Below are 18,632 nucleotides of genomic sequence, written 5' to 3' on the forward strand. Positions count from 1 at the left end.
CAACCTGACTTATCTATGCTAAACCATCAAGATACATTAATAAAAGCACATCTACCATATATAGCACAGCAGCTAAGTAACCACAAGATACTTGATCTCCAACAGAAAGCACGTAAGGCGGCAGGAAAAAGGAGCTACCCAATAGACACTCTATGAAGTCTAATGGAAAACAGAGACCAACGAGAACAAACGGCATGGAGAGACTATAACATCTCATCTTACAATCAGACAATCAGACCCTATCTATATTTCAAAAGCTACGGAAAACTGCGACAATGGGCTGTCATGATCCAAGATTAGTGGAGGGCACCTTTAATGAGGAGGAGGGCACAGGTGGATCGTGTTTCCGTGCTGGCAGGCTAGCTACGGTATCACCTGAAAGCAATTTGTCAGAATTCGGTAATAAACCTTGAGGAAGAGTAATTGAATGCGTGCACTTTAATCCAGTTCACATGGATGTCTCAGGATGGAAGTGAGTATAACTGAAACTGAAAATTATTGTTTGTCTTTTAAAGGGACACTGTGCCTGACTGACAAGCAGCCAAAAGCCTTATTAAAGAAAAATGATCTATCAACTAATAACTATGTTAATCCCTTTTACGTCCTTCCGAACAAGTGATCTTAGGGACGTTCTTGTGCTGTGACTTTGAGACACTTTTGCTTGTATCAGCAGTTTGTTGATGATTTACTATGTGTTTCTGGAAACAGTAAGCGAGCAGAAATTGGGCTCAACACAGGATACGACTGTCTCAATTTTTCTCCGCAATAGGTTTGTCAATATTTGCATAAAGTACAGCCAATGTTACTTCTGATGAATTATTTATGGGCACCCAAGGAAAAAGACTTGTAAGGGCTGGTTCTGCTTAACAGTGTTGCCATGGACCTATCAAGTGTGTGTGTGTGTGTGTGTGTGTGTGTGTGTTTGGGGGGTTGAGTGAGTGTCAGTGAGACAGCGTGTGAGCAAAAGAGAGCAACAGAGAGAGAGAGAGAGAAAGAGAGTGATGCGCTCTGCTGCGCTCACCGGCAAAGTCACTGCTTTCTCAAGGACACTGCGGCGGCTAAGGGGCAAGAAAGAGAGAAGGCATGACATGAGGGAAGAAGAAGCCACAGCGAGGCAGAAGGAAATAAAGATGTTAAGTGATGGAAGGCAGAGTGGGATAAAGACATAAACAGAGAGAAAAGTAGAGCGGAGGAGGGGAGATGGGAAAATATTTCTTGTTGGAAAAACACAACAAGGTATGCAGTATGTGAGGTAGCCATGAATGTGTTATAAAGCTGGATGTGGCGGTGCAAACAGTCTTGCTTACAATTTGCCCAGTGGCCAGTCGCGGTATTGAAACAAAAAACTTCCCTTCAGCTCAAAATATATTTTCCCTATAGACCACCATCATTAATGAGATGTCTGTACAACTGTTGACAGGACATCTAGAACTACAAACAAGCTCAATTATTCAATTATGACTTTTTATTATGTTTCTTTATTCATGGAGGTTTTATGTAAAACATTCCTCAAGCCCAGAAAAGTGATTAAAAAAAACCTCATCACACAAAACCAGTGGGAGAAGCACAACTGCACTTATTCAGTTAGCTGCATATTGAGGAAGTAAACCCAGAAGCTAGAAAACTTTTCTGCACCAGGTGAGCAATTCATATTGTACTGAATATGAGCCATGTTTGCAATCTTTATCTAGTTCTTAGTGTTAGTGGTTATGATTGCAGGACAAATGGACACAAATGACATCAAGCAGGCAAATGGTGGAACAAAAAGCAAGCTTTAAAAGAAAAGCTGATATCAAAGAACAGGCAGGCGGCAAAAACTAAGAAAACAGGCAGAAGGAAAAACCAAGAGCCAAGGAAATACAAAACATTCAAAAGCTAAACCAAGTACAAACTGAATAAAGCGCAGGGAACACAGGCAATAATGCAGATGAAACAATCACAGAGCAAACACAGACAAACTGACAACAGAAAGAGGGAAATAACAGGAGGCTAATCAGGGGCAGGTGAAACTAATCAGAACTATCATAAGGGACGGAAACAGACAAAGACAGGAAATTACACAACAAGACACACTGGATGATGAACCTTACAAAATAAAAGGAAAAATGTTATTTAAATCCCAACATCATGACAGAAGTAACCAAAAAACATTGTTAAGCTTGTTTAGCTAAGGAGTGTTTCCAAAAACCCCACTTGACTTCCTTAAATGTTGAAGACATTCAGTCTACTGCTATAGAAGAGTAAAGAAACCAGAAACAAAAAATCACATTTGAGAAGATGAAATGAGAGAAGTTGGACTTTAAAAAAGGACTCAAAGCAAATGTTTTATTTATTTTTTTATTTAAAAATTGATAACTACTCGGTTAATTGTTTCAACTGTAATTAATTAGTCTAAAGCATGTTTAAAAATGTGAAATGTGCCCATCATAGTTTAAAGCGACATCTTTAAAAAGGAGACATGTACAACATAGAAAGTCAGTAAATCCTGCTACTGTGTAGTATTTTAGCTTGAAAAATGATTTTAATGATTAATATCTTAATGAAGTTGTTGTCAATTAATCTTTGCATTTTTCTGTGATTAATCAACCAATTATTTCAGCAGCACTAACACTAACAAAATTACCTTTCCACTAACAGGTCATCCTTAGACAGCACAGAGAACCCCCCGTGTAGCAGCGGACATGGTATAGTTAAGTGATGCACACTGTGCAGCAGAGCAGTGGAGCGTTTTTCTGCTTGGTTCAGTCTCACCAGTGATCCACTAAAACCCTCTACAGCAATCAATTATTTACGCATAAACACACACACGCAGACCCCAACACTCCCACTGAGATGATAGTGGGGAAGGCCGCTGGCTGAATTGCATAAAAGCTACTTTACATATATAAGTAGGCAGTTTACCAAAGCAGTAAGTGAACTCTGCAACCGCTTGGACCACAGCCCCTGACCAACGGTGATCAAAAAACATGTCTCAAAACCTCAAAGGATCTTCAATGAATATTAATACTGAAGATGAGGCCGCAAAATTACTGTGGGGGTTTTGCTTATTCAGATACACAGATGGGTAGAGAAAACAGGTGAGCAGGTACACATCAATGAGCCACAACTTTCAAACCACTGACAGGTGAAGTAAATAACACTGATTACTGCAAGTTCAGTGTTTTGCTGGGAAACCACTGGGATGCCACTTGACAAAAATCAACCACCCAAACACCATTGCAGGCCAACTGCACTCCCCCAATGGCAGTGGCCCCTCCAGCAGGACAATGTTCTCTGCCACACTGCAAGAACTGTTTGGGAATGGGATGAGGAACGTGACAAACAGCTCAAGACTTCAACATGGTCTCAAAATCCCCAAGATCCCACGGATGTGTCACAACATGTCCGAGGCCCATCCTCAAAAAGCACAGGACTCACAATATATGTCGCCAATGCCCTGGTGCCAGACACCACAAGACACCCCCAGAGGGGCAGGTCATAGCCAAGTCTGACCCACAGTGAGACCTCCATGGATTAGAAAAGTTCAGATTATTTTTACAATTAGCCAAGGAATCGCTTAGTCTATAAAATCAACAGTCCAAAACCAAAAGGCTCTTCATTTACTTATCATATCAAATCCTTACATTTAAGACGCTGGAACCAGCAAATGCTTGCAGTTGAAAATGACTAATGATTAATGATTGGTGATGATTTTTCGACTATAAACGCCGCTCTTGTAGACATGTACTCGCAACACACATGTCTGAAAATGGATCTAAACACTTGTCTCCTCTCCAAGTTGTTGGACAAAAGGAGTTTGATGTTTTTCTTGGGAAAATTGTGCACAAAGTAGCGAAGAATTCCCAACAGTTTGAAGTGAAAACCATTGGCTTCTAACTCTAATGGAAAATACATAACAAACACACTGCGCTCATGCAGACAAATACACACAGTCTTGGGCTCAGCAGGGGTGTGAGCCAACCTCTTCTGGATGATAGGGACACTCTGCACACAATAAGCCAGGGATCCTGCAACAGCCCTCCAAGCACTGAGCGCAGACAGAGTTTAAGATACTACAGAGATATTCAGACAGAGAGATAAGAATGGATTCACTCACCTCCCTCTGTCCTCCCTATCTTTTTATCTGCCCTCTTCTTTTTCAGCGTCGGTCAGCCACTGTGTCTGTCTGGAGTCACGGCGTCAGAGCTGGCAGGGTTCACCACCTGAGAGGACAAAGGTTCAAAGGTCAGCTAACATCGGCACAAAAGCACTTAAAGGATCATGTTCAGCTTGACTGAAGTCACACACTTTCCAGCCGACATCAAAGGGAGGAGTGAAAACTTATGCGCAAATAAAGACATGTGATCACATAAACACAGTGTATGCATGCACACACAAACACACACCCCTGCTATCTAATAAGAAGGCAAGAGAGAGAAAGAGGGAAAGAGACTGGTTGAAAGGCATTAGACAAGCGCATCTCTAATCTCTGAGCGATAAGAGTAATTATTTGGCATTGAAGTATGACTGATTCACTTATGCGCACAGCATATCCTCATTGTTGTACTACTTTCTCCTCCCCTTCCTCATCATCATCCCCAGAAAAAGCAGTGGGGAGCTGCTGCGAGCAAAGGGGACGTAGCCTGGGGAACTAGGACTCCGAAAAAGATGAAAAATATGTTGGAAAGGAAGCAAGGATAAAGGAGAAGAGTAAAAGTAGAAATAGTAAGAAGGGAGAGATGCTGAAGTGAACTGAAAACTGTCTGTGGAAGCGTACAAACACTTACTGACCAGAAAAATTGAGAGGAAGTGAGTCCTCCCTTCCCATTTGCACGTGTCACTCCATAATCAGTGCACGCAATGTCAATTCCATTTCCACATTTACTTCCCATGCCAGCGAATTACAGAGACTGAAACATATAACTTTGTGTCTGTAAGATTTTCAGAGAATGTTGTAGTTTATCCCTCGAAGACATGCTTGACTTTGATGAAAACTGCCTATTAGCTGGTCTGCTGAACCCTTCCAACATTAGGGACTTCTCAAAGCTTAAATCCAAACCCAACCACACAATAATAAGCACCTAACTACCTTGTATAAACTGATTTTTCAACCAAAAAGTTGATATTCAAACGTAGCTTACAACTTTTTTGTTGGTCCTCAATTAAAACCTCCTTTTCCTGACATTGTCATAATCATTGGAGACTTTACTGTGAAACAAAACTACAATAAGTGTTGGGTTTGTGAATCCACTGCAAAATTAGTATACGAGTCCGCACACTAGATAGAATAGTCAGTAGTAGTAATAGAAGCAACAGACATCCAAAGCACACTCTCACTTCTCCCCATAGACATGCAATGGAAGATACGGATATGGAAAGTAAATTTTACTGATAGGGAACTAAGAAAACTTATCGAGCTCCACATAGAGCATAGAGATGTGCTTACAGCTAAATTAAACAACACCCACACAAACAAACGAAAGCTATTAGCATGAAAAACGATCACCACCAATCAATAATGAATGCGTTGGTAGACCGCAGACAGTTGAAGACGTCAGGAAGAAATAGAAAGATCTTTTATCAAGAGTGAAAAAAGATCATTCTCCCAATTTTTACAGGATTGAACAGCATCGATAGTTCAGAGCTGTCAGTGCCTCGGACAACTTTTCTGAACTTGTGTGCTTCCATAAACTTCTTGAACACAACATCATTACAAGATTGCTGAATCTTAAAGCACAGTTTTGTCATTTCTCTCATATTACTTTCTTAATATTAGTATGCTTAGGTTGTGGTTTTCAGTGAGTTTAATTTATTGTAAATCAATAAGAACAACCCTGATTGCTGGACTACCAGGAAGTAGAAATCCACTTTTCTTTTGTAAAACAGCAATAATCCAAACAGACCATTTAAAATACAGTGTATCACAGTGCATAAAATACTACCCTCTGAGACACTAGGTGATATTCACGTCCCTCCCTGTGTAGGAAAGTCTGACAGTGTTGATCCTGACAAACTGGATGAGACACAGTCACAGAAAATCAAAGTTAAACAAATGTACAGTATTTGCTTTGTGTGGTTTGAGGCGTTCACACCTTGGATAATAGAGCATAACTGACAAGGGTGTTGGTTAGTGTAATGAATGTAATGTTGTAGTACTGCAAGCCAAACTGGTTTCCAGCTGCTTTGTGATTGCAGGTCTATTGACAACTCTGACATGTGCATGTGCACATGCACGCGCACACACACATACACACATACACACATCAGACTTACAAGTACACTGGTACAGGCACAAACACACACGATCTTCCAGTAAAACTTGAAAATGCATTTTCAACAAAACCTTTACAACCTCATCAAGACAAAATAAATCTAATTACTTAAAATACTTGGGCCACACTTGTTAACTTTATATTTATTTTCATGTATTTGAGTAATATCTCGACTGTCACCAATACTCTAAACTTCGTTGCACCATTTTTTTTTTGTTTAGAAAACACTGGACAGCTGGCAAACAAAATGGGACAGGAGGGGTTGAGCATAAAAAATTGAGGTTGGTGAGAGTTGTAAAAGTTGTTGACGTTTGTCTTATTTTTGTTGAAAGCAAATGTGTTGCACAAGAAACAAGAATACACGATTCAGCATATTGTGTCTGAACAGTGACTCAAAGCTACGACTGGTGCAGGATACAAATCTGAGACCTTGAAAAGCTGAGCAAGAAGTTAAGCAGGACGTACAGCCTGCGTTTTCCTTGAGTGCAGACCAAAAAAAAACATACACAGCAAAAAGTGCAAATACAAGCGCATTAAAAAGAGCAGACGGACAGTCGGTGCAAAATCAATTGCTCAGGCAGAAGATTGATCATCATTTAAAGATGTTAGTCGGTAATCTGTTCTAGTATTTATAGTTTAATACCAACAAATATTACAAAATGTGCACCAAAATCAATACACATGAATCAGAAACAAAAACTATAAAACCACATTAAACTGCAAGATGTTATTATTATATCTATAGGTACACTGTAGTCTCTATGTGGCCATTTTTTCAAAGAAAATCAGGCAGATGTTAGGCAGAGGTAAAGATTAGGCTTGTAAATCATTTTTACATCTCTAACTGGTGTGGTGAGTCAGTTTAAAGGTGGAAAATATGAAAACATCATATCACACATAATCACATAACTATATTTCTTCCCTCTATGGCTGAGTACTTCTACAGGGGTTAATGGAGATGTACTGTCAGATAATGGTCTCCAGTGACTGACACGTGTTCTCAGTGGAGTGCTCATGAGAGAGAAAAATAAACCTTTAGTCGACAGCATTATTTAATTTGCCAATCCTTCACATCTCATTTGGAAACCATTACTGATAGTGAGAAACAAGAAGCTAGGTGTCAAACTGAGAAGCGATAGTGCAGCGAAGCATAAACAAAGACATCATTTTATGCTACAGTAGATGGTAGGAGAACCTGACTCAGTACAGAAAACACAACCTGCGAGAAATTCTGCTTGTAAGTGACAGATTGCCGGTGTCACTGATTGTCATTTTTAATCAGACAAGAAATCTAATTAAAAACACACAAAAAATAAACAAAATCTACAAGAACACAACAAAATGCTGTTTGCTTATCTTGTCTCTGCATCTGTGCATCTACCAAGGTCAAGGTTGTGCTTTCTAGTCTGCACGCTGCATGAGATCCCGCTGCTTGATGACAAAGGGCAGAGCGCTCTCCATCCGTCTCCTTGACTAAAGCTGTATGAGTCAATCTCAACAGGAAGCTTTTCATCGCCACTTAATTAAGTGCGAACACAAAACAGAGTTTGGTGTTTAAAGCAAATAGGAACTTTTAAATGATTTTCAAATCTTCTAAAGAAAGAATATGTCAGGTTGTATCCTCAACTTATGTTAATATGGTCAGGAGCAAGAAAAAATACAGATAGGTCCTGTTCCTGTTCACACTAGCATTTTACAAAATGAAACAAGAGGAGGAAACATGACGTCACACAGACTGAAAGGAAGTTTATGCAGCCGTGATGTGTAGATTTATGTTCTTTTGTGTCACAAAGAGCTCAGAAAAGAAATAACCGATTATTAGCATTATTAGTATTAATAGACTGCAAATCAGCCTTGTGTTGTGCATAATGACTAACGGAGAGACAGGACAAAAAGGAGGCGTCTTGTAGCCTAATGATTCAGGGCTGTCGCACACTTCTTAATGGACTAAATGAGCTGACAATGTAGTAGGTAGTTGGATACAAGGACAGCAGGTTTAATATCTTTTGACCTATTAATCAGGAAATATACCTACACTGACATGCATATTATGTATATTACAATTACAAGATTGCTTCCCGAACAGATTTCACAAATAGCAGATGGATTGATTGGTAGTTGAGCTTTTGAAATCATGCTAAAATCACATATGCATCAAAACAAAATCCTGTGGTTGGTCCGCTTGCTTTCACACCACAAATAAACTGCACCTGCGTAAGCTTAGAAGCAGACCACCCTTTCTTGGTGATCTCAGCCTGTTTGTTTTATCACGATTGTGATTTCGATTGCTGTGTTCACATTAGGTTGACATTAAGGTTAGACCAAATATCGGCCTGGCGTTTATCTCGGCCGATAATCAACATTTTCAGAAGATCAATATCGATGTTTTTTGCATCCAACTGCAGATAGACTAAATCAATTTAAAATGATGCAGCATCCTGTTTCTTTCTCTTGGTCTCACTCTCAATCCGACTGCTTACATATCAGGAGTAATACCCTATCAATGCTGAATAACCTGAATCTATGAAGTAACTAGTAAAAAATGTTTTCAAATAAATGCAGTGGAGCGAAAGTAGCAAAGAATGGAAACCAAGATTTTCATTTTCAATGTATGTATATTGGTTTCCCTTAGTTCTCACTCCTGCCCCAAAGGTTATGGCTCATACTGTATTAATGTAATATCATCACCACTGTCAGCTCTAAAGATAAACATTTACGATATGCATTTTCATAATACGTACCAAAACAGAAGTTATTAGTTTTGAACTGTAATCCAGGCTTTAGTATCATGGTATCAGGAAATGCCGCTTATTTAGACTTTTTATTACTCATTTTATTAATAGTGTGGACACTGAGATTTTCTTTATCTTTTTGAGCCTAAGTGAGATTGACATGTCATGGGAAGCACATTTAGCTGATCCCCCTGTGAAGCACTCATAAAAATATAATAGACCATTCCATTTAATTCTAAATTTGTTTCGCTATTCGATTTGTGAAATAAAATTAAAATGACAATCCCTTTTTAATATTCATACACTCTTATAGTAATTATGATGTGAGAGAGTATCCCTAAACTCATTCTCAATTTAAAAATATGACATGTAATCCTAATCCAGATAATCTCCATTGTGAATCGTTTTCATTACGGTGATGCTTTTGCTTACACGCTTCTTGATTTGTATGCGTTTGAAAAACATAAAGAACAATTTTCTGAATTAATTCAGAGACCAGTGGGCGTATGTACAGTATGTGTGTGTCTGTGTGTATGTGTGTGAGTGTGTGTAAGTTAAGAGTGCATCTTCTAGCCTGAGGTGCAGGTTACCAGACAATTCAAAAAGCATACACAGGAGCACAACCACAAAGATTGCAGCACATAGAGAACTGCTAACCTAAGAGGAACAAATCGCTCTCTTAACCCGCAAAGCACACCTGTGGACATGCACATGCATTACACACACACACACACACACACACACACACACACACACACACACACACACACACACACACACACACACACACACACACACACACACACACAAGGTCCTGGAATTGGTTCTGTTTCTATATTTCCTCTCTGTATTCGGCAGGCTGGCCTATAGATCTCCACAGACTTAGCCTTGGCTTTGGGAATTTCAATCAGGAAACAACTAGAGGGTGAGGGTGAGATGGGTTGCGGCTGTGGTGTGGATGGCGGTTGTCAGGTGAAGACAATATGAACATGTGGATGAGTGAAACAGCTGGAAATACCAGTCAAACAAGAGATGCAGATACAAGCCTAATGCACAGTGACAGAACATGAGGTTAGGAGAAGCAACATGGGAGGGAAGTTTCACACAAGTGAAGAGAGAGTGAGAGGTACCAGGGAGTTTCCAGGTCCAGCCTGTTGTTCCCAATTCTTGTGGGTCAGAGAGGATTGCTCTGTCTCCTTCCACTTAACAATAAAAGCAATTTAAGCTCATAGAGATGCAGCCATTGAAGAGCAGTTTACTGCTGACTGCTTGTCTCTATTCCCAGGAGCAAGTGCTCAGTGAAATCAAATAGTGCTCTCTTGCAAGAGAAATGATCTAGTGACCAGATGAATCACAAATTTTCAGTTTGAGAATAAACCACTTATCTATTCTAGGCTTAAAATGATTCGGCTATACTGCAGGTTTGATGCAAGAAACATTTCAGAGTATTTCTATGAAAACTGAAAGGACACACTTAGCTTTTATGTTGAGGTTTGAAACAGAAACTCAAAATTCTCTGAAGGCACAAAGCCCAATTAGAAAAAGAACGATTTTAATTTTGAGAGGATGGCGGTGTAATGCTTTTTCAGCATTGTATCTTTCCAGTATTGATCAAAGGGTTCCTCCCCACTTTGTTCTGTGAGAAGGAAGTTAAAAAAAAAAAAAAAAAAAAAAGATAAAGGCAACTATACTAAGCAAAACTGTTGTGCAACAAATTTGCTTTGCTAACATTTTCCTTAAGGTACATAGACAGCCATCTAAATTATTTTAGAGTTTAGTTTACATGTAAGCAAAGCTGCGGGCTTTAATAACAGCTGAACGCAAACACTGTTCTGAACCACACACTAATTCACACATAGATTTATGCACAAAGTCTACACACACACACACACACACACACACACACACACACACACACACACACACACACACACACACACACACACACACACACACACACACACACACACACACACACAGAGTGTGCTGCAGTCGTTGGTTGTGATCTGACATCTACAAAGACAGCTCTGTTTCAAACATGACCAAAGAGCCCCTCTATGTTATCCATACAGCTGCAGAAATTGGTGCTGGTTTGTGGGGCACACTTGTGTGTCGAGGCGTGGGTCCCTAAAATCACACTACTCACAAATTACTCGACATCCACCACTGAACAGGGGCTGAAATGTTTAACACTAACCCATTCTGCAGCAGAACACACATATACACTCACATACACACAGGACCCTATAGACAGTGCAAAGTGCCTTTGACACTAACACAGCGTAGGAGGTTTAACTTCCTGTAGGGAACTGCCAATAAGAGCCGACACACCAAGGGAAGAACATGGAAAACAGCTCCAAAGACATTCTGATGTGTTCGGTTTTGACAGTAAGCATTTCACGTCATGATGTTACCTGAATAACCAAGTACTGGCTGACAGAAGCATATTGAAAGCAGGGCTGTGCGATGCAGAACAATACTGTATCATTATTTTTCCAAGCTGTAATTATATCCGACAGGTTGTTTTGTATCTGTCAAAATTAAAATAATGAGAAGAGTTTAATGTGCTAAAGAAGACGTGGAATCCTCTATTCAAGTATAGTGTTAATCTCGAGCTGAAACAGTTGATCGATTACTGGATTGATTGAAAATTACCTCAGCCAAGGAGGTTATGTTTTCACCTGTGTGACTGACAACAGGATTACACAAAAACTACTGAACGTATTTCCACCAATCTTGGATGGAGGATTGGTCTCAAACCAGAATAGACCACATTCACTTTTGGATCTGCATAAAGGGATGGATCCTGTAACTTTTTCTCACTTTCTTTAACATTGTGAGATACAATATTTTCAACAATTTCTCAGGGAATAATACATGGACCTTGATGAAAAAAATCAGCCGCATTTAGGTAGCTGGTATCTATGGGTATACAATCTGATGTGGATGAAGAGGACTGTTGGGCCTTGGTGGAGGTATTCACCTTACAGAGTTCTATTCTAGTTTGATAATCAATGAACTGTTTCAGCCATTTAAGCATAAATCTATGTGATTGATAAATAATAAGACAGGACAGAGTGTAATAAACCTCCTCTAAAGGCAAAATACGAACATATGCCTCTCATTCAGTGAACCATTGGATTTATATGGCCTATTTTATGCTACAGTTACCCTGCGGCCACTTTTTGTATCTCCCCTGTGAAGAGTTTCATTTCATTCAATTAGGCATGCAACCAATGGATGCAATTCACAGTCTTTTTTCCAGGTTTATAGACCATGGCGCAGTAAGTAGATGCTGTGCTCAGCCCAGATCTATCACATCAGCCTGACAACTGACAGGGCGCTCAAACAGAACATGAAAAAGGCAGACAGTCAGACAGGAAGGGGAATAAGCAAAGGATGTCTTGACTCCTTGTGCTCCTCTCACCCACTCTTGTATCAACACACACACGAGCACACATGCACCAAATGAGAAAGAGTGACTAAGTCTCGCCCTAGGCTTCATACAGTAGCTCTTAACAAATCCAATCCTTGCCCAATCACTTCCCTTCTCTCTAGGTTGCCATAGCTACAGCCTGCCTCCTTGTCAGTACTTTAGGAAGGGTGAGACTTTACCACTGTGTCTGTGTGTGCATGTGTGTGCAGTGTTATAACCCCACCAGATGGGGTCTTAACACTTCCTATCTGTCAACCTTACATTCACACTCCTATCGGACTTCTGAGACAGGAAGGTGTGAGATAGCGGAGAGGTGAGATGGCTGAGAGAAGGGAGTTCTGGCAGAAAATAACTGTAGTGTGGTGGATGTGATTGCTTGCGACCCCACATGTGTCTTCCCATTCAGCACTGACATTATGTCTAAAGAGCCAGAGCTTGGCTTCTATTGTGGGGGCAGACTATGGGCTGTGCTCCCTTTTTGTCCACATATCAAAAAAGCATTCTTCAGTATCAGCTACGACAGAAATGTTTGATGAGAAATGGATACATTAGGATACTCCTTAATAAGTGTCGAGACGAAGAGTCAATTGATCAATTAGATAAACTGAAAACAATGGACGAAAAAGGGTTTTTTGATACCTTACTACAAGAAATATAAACTTTGTGAATGTGCAGCATCTAGGCACAGTGGCTTTACTCAATATTTTGATTGAAATCAGGCATTATCTGATCAAAGTATAAGTGAAGAAGACTACTAATTTGAAGAGAAATTTGATGCCAGCTTTCAGCACTTGACCATTTTTGAGGCTGGCTGGTACAAACACATTTCTGTAACAAAAAACTATAACCTAGACTTCGAGGTACTAGCTTCTGAAGGTAACGATCTAAAAAATCTCTGTTTTGTTCTCTCTGGTGGCACCTATGGCGATTAACGGTAATCACAGGTGTGTGTTTGGACCACGATTCCCAGAGATCCAAACAGTGCTCCCTGTGTGAGGTCTTTGGACTTGTGTTTGTTTTTTAATCTGATAGTCTTCTGTTGTCAATCTTTTCTGTCTTTGTTCATTCATATTAACCGCTTTCTTGTAATGCTAGCAAAGACAGGAAAAAACACTGGACTGTGGTGGCCGACAGAGCAAAGCCCTGTTTGTGAAGCTATCACTAGTGATGGGCAGAAAATGTGTGTGTGTGTGTGCGTGTGTAGGTGTGTGTGTGTGTGTGTGTGTGTGTGTGAGTGTGAGAGAGAGAGAGAGAGAGAGAGAGAGAGAGAGAGAGAGAGAGAGAGAGAGAGAGAGAGAGAGAGGAAAAGTCAAGACTAACAGAGATGGAACTGCATGTGTGCATGTGTGTGTGCATGTTTAAGATACATGTGTCTCCTCAGATGTGTGTGTCTCAATGCACTACACCAGATGTCACCTTGCATGCACACCACACAGGTGTATGCATGTGTATGTGTTTGTTTGCTATCAGGTAGATGACAAGAATGATATAAACACTTGAGGATCAACATATCACTAAAACTACAACCATCTGCCCGCCAGCAGACAAATATAAACACAGTCTTCTCATACTCTGCTATTTCTTTATCCCCCTGCATCGCTCCACTTTTCTCTCTGTTCTCGCTCTCTGCAGTCCTGCCATCCATCATCATTAGGAGGCGAATAGATGACCTGTCTACACCTGCAACCACTCTCTGGAGAGGGGAGGAGAAGAGAGGAGAGGAGAGGAGAGGAGAGGAGAGGAGAGGAGAGGAGAGGAGAGGACTCAGAATGTATATATGTGAAAACCATACCATCTTGCCTCTCTGAATTAAAAGAAGTGATAATCAATTCAGCAGCATAAAGCATTATACTGTGATCTCTTGTGATACATCAGAGGCCTAGAGAACTACAGATGGGCTCTGTTTTTCTTACTTTTTACATTTTGCACCAATCTGACATCATTTCATCACTTTCTCTATTGCCGTGTTTATATCATCTACATAATGTATGGATGGGACTGACACTTTGGCTGTGTCTGAAATCACTCCTTATTCACTATACGTATAGTGCTTTACATTTACTCATGTGTAAAGTGTGAACTTTATGCAGTAGTACTATGAAAAATTTCCACAATGGACTGAAAAAAGTAGCATTCTTTCAGCTAACAATCCCACAATGCAATGCATCACAGCATTTTTAAATTATAGAACTATAAAGCTAGTGAAGTGTTTAATACAAAGGAAAAGGTCAGTGAGTGAACAAGTGATGTAAGATAAAAAACTTCAGGTTCATTGGCGTAGCTGAAGGACTACAAAATAAAATAAAAATAATTGTAAAATAAATGAAATGAAATTAAATCTAGTTTTTTAGGCAGAGTGCTGAGGATGACTTGAGAAGTCTCACAGCCTGAGGAAAAAAGCTGCTCTGTAGTCTGGTGGGATGGCAGCAGGACCACTGATTTATTTAATTAAACACTTTATGCTGGCCTTGCAACTGAGCAATATCTTGCTGTTGGCTTATTGTAATGAAGACATAAAATTAGTAGAAACTGACTATTACCAAGCCACCAAATCTGTTTGCTGTAAGTGTATGAATGGTAAGGTGTAGTTTCAGAATCGTCATCATAGTTATTGATCTTTCATACCCACAAATAGATGCATTACCTAATCAACAGCTGTTTAAAAAATGAATATCGTAATAAACATACATTGTCTCCTTCTTACAAATCACTTCCATAACAAATGTATGTGCTAGCCAGATCTTTGTGACAGGCGGCATTGGTGCTCATTCTGCTTTTGTCCACAGGGGTCGCCAGAATCAGGTGTAGAGATCTTGAAATAACAGTTTAAAACAATTATTTAGGTTTTGCTTTAGTTTACATGCATAATAGCTCAACGTATTATAATAATATCAAACCATCAAGCCAGCCATCTTGTACCAAACAAATCAGGGAGTTGATGAACATTTACATCCCGAAAGGAAGACAGAGGATCAAAGCCAGTGGAGACAAATATAGAAAGGGGGGGGTAGAAGCATGGGATGGTACAAGTGGAAAGGATGGAAACAGCTAAGATGGGGGAGGAGAAGAGCAGAAGGAAGCATACAGATGAGGGGAGGACGAGCAGAGGACAAAGTATTGTCTCCTGTTAATATGTAAAAATAACTCTGCTGCTGCCTGGTGGAGGAGCAAACTGGGTCAGAGAATTCCCACAGTGAGAGAGACGGGGAGAGGAGAGAGAGAGGGAGAGGTATCGCATCATTTCAGTCTGTGGTATCAGTGCGAAGCAGAAGTCAGCCTCTTGCTTCACCTTAGGCTGTTAAGGCTCTCTGTGCACGTCCATTTCATGTATTTGCGCATCCATCTATCCATCCAACCATCCCTCTAATAGTTTGTCCCACCCTCCCACATCTTTTCATCTCCCCCCGTCCTCCGTCTGTAGCTCCTTTGTTTGCACTCTCATCCTCTCCTTCCTCTGCTAATAAACACAGCCTCGACCTCATCACATACTCTTGCTTGCATCTCTCACATTCTGCTCCCGAGTTCCTCTCTTGCAATTAACCCTGATCTCTCAGTCGCTTTCGTTGTCTCTCTTTTCTCTCACTGTAAATACACATTTCTAGCACATCCCACTAAACGGATGGAAGGGAATTGGTGTGTAATACAATGCCAGTTAATGTATTAATAATGCAGCATTTAATTACCCATCAGTTAAGCAATGTGACACATCTTGAACCAAGGATAATAATGGTGGAGCCGACTGATAACCTTGTAAAAATAAGAAGAGTGTATTAACTCAAGTTATTATATTGCAGTCTGTATTATCAGTGGCACAAAATCAGCCCTAAATTGCTTACCATTTAATAATTACTAGTTAATGTGATATTGCACCCCTTAAAACATCATCTAGCAATATAATGGGGCTATAAAATCATGGTTTAATTTGATTTTAATTTGGTTAATTTATAAATTTAATTACAGCTATATTGTTGTCAAGTTACTCATTATTTTGATCATGGTCTTTGGTCACACACTGCTGTTCACATTTCATGTCAGCCATTTTTTTTCTTGGTCTCTGCTCTTTCCTTTTGGACATTTTGTTAATTCTCATTATTTATGCATTATCTCCATTCACATTTTCTTTAGTTTTTCAGCACCTTGTCTATTTTTGGTCTAGACTTTATCCCATTCCATCCATAAAATCCACGCTACTTATATCTCAGCAGCCGCGACACAGTAATGGCAGTAAATGTTTCTGAAAATGATGGATATTTCCTGCTGTGAATGTGGCGACTAGAACCATTTATTTTTTTATGGGAAGTTGGAACATCTCCAGCCATGTTTGTGGCAACAAAACCAGGTGTTTTTAAGGCAACCGTGGGACATTTCCAGCCATGTTTGTGACGACTAAAACCAGATATTGTTCATGGGAACTTGGGTCATCTCTTACCATTACTAAGTGGTTTTTGTGCCTAAACCTAACCAGGGCATTAGCTCAGTGTTGTGACGAGAAAAGATTTAAACTGAAAAGTTGCAACATAAAGAAATGTAAAGCTTTAACTTATCTGTGGTTTTACAGAAACAAACATTTACTCGATTGTACTCGGTGACTGAGTTGATCTCAGGCCACGCACCTGTGTATCATAGTATATTACATCTATGTGGATCACTAGTTTAGGTATATGTGGGCATCTTTACACTTACACGCTCCATTCTACCTACTGAGCTGCTGCTTCTCTCCAATGCCTATGCATCTACTGTGGGTTAAAGATCCGAGGATCAAGGATTATTTGTTTACATAACTGGAAAAAAACAACCATTTTAAATGCTATTAGATATTCCAGCTATTTTCAGATGGACTCTAAATTACAAAGACACCGTGAAGCCTTCCCTCTCACAGTTTTTGATCTATGAAATGTAATCCCATGCACCAAATAACTGCTATGTTTCTGGGTTTTTACTGTTGCCTCAGTCAACACCACAGCTATAAGGGTAGCCCATAAACCATGCAATGTGCACTAGTCAGCAATTCTGAGCGGTAATTAAAATCTTTATTGATGAAGAATGCCGTAAGCATACTAACTATTTTGCACACTATTTATCAGACTACTGTACACATTGCGCCAGGTGTGTGTGTGTTATCAAGAGCAATACATCTAGAAGACAAATGAATACAGGAGCGCTTCCACTGGGGGATTTCCAACCTGTGTATTTGCTCTTTAACTCAAATAGTCAGAACATGTCAATTCCTTTGGCAGAGGTTAGGAGTATGCAAATAATTTCTCAGTGAAGGTGTACTCCAGAATAATTGAGCTAACCTTCACCTCTTCGTTCCTTTTACTTCTGTTAATTCATAATCTTTCTTGTTAACTATATGTAGATTAACCGATCTCCATTATGAAAACAGACATGCAGGGGTCCGGATAAAGCTAAATTTACCTAAAATTAGTCCAGAGCTTATAATGATTAAGGACTCAAGGCCTCAATGGATTAACCTGCAGGGCTGGTCCGAAATGGGCAGGGCTGCTTCTTGGCTGGCTGACTACAAGTAACAGAAATAGCCTGAGCTGACTACAGCATATGTAATGCACTGCAGCAGTCCTCCAGGCTTCCAAGTTTTTGCATTTAAGCCCCCTACTGTATTGGTGTTTACACATAAGAACAGCTTTAAGGTTAAATACCTCCCATATATCTTAAAGGTGCAGTGGCACACTGCAGTCTTTTAAAGCCAGGGCCCAAAGAGTAACTCGAGTTGAGCCTTATAAATATAAAACATAATATTATCCTTGTCATGTGGGGGCCTTGAGTTGAAGAAACACTGCACTACTGTGTTGCTACAGTAGATCTTTGACAGCAAAAACTGCTTAGGGTCACTGAGAGAAAGCACTACGAGGCCTGTTTTGTGCATGAGTAGAAAAGTGTCTGAAAATAAGTCATTTATTTTGATTCATACACTTATTTGGAAAGCACTTCATACATCTTAAAATTTTGATGGATAGTGGCACTGAGGCCTCCAAACTAATGATAGTGAAAGTGCTGTTATAAATAAAATATGAAAGCATCACACCTGCATTTGTGATGAATGAGATGAGTTCACATTGAAACAACATCATGAAAAAAGACTTAATTGTGTGTGAGCTAGTGCAAGATGCTGTTTACTATGAGAGCGTGTCCATGACAATTCGGTGTAACTCTACTGCAACCACAGCTCCATAACACAAGCTTCATCCCACA

General features: G+C 39.9%; 1 protein-coding gene across 3 annotated transcripts in view; it reads right to left on the minus strand.

The window, feature by feature from the left end:
• strbp (spermatid perinuclear RNA binding protein) overlaps nt 1-18,632 on the minus strand; it is an 86,481-nt gene that overhangs the window by 51,010 nt on the left and 16,839 nt on the right. For all 3 annotated transcript variants that reach the window (XM_084383303.1, XM_084383302.1, XM_084383304.1), the window contains exon 2: nt 4,097-4,202. The gene's annotated coding sequence lies outside the window, so the exon portion shown is untranslated. The remainder of the gene's footprint in view (nt 1-4,096; nt 4,203-18,632) is intronic.

Source organism: Pagrus pagrus (assembly GCF_965226575.1).
Source record: "Pagrus pagrus genome assembly, chromosome: 19".
Taxonomy (NCBI): Eukaryota; Metazoa; Chordata; class Actinopteri; order Spariformes; family Sparidae; genus Pagrus; species Pagrus pagrus.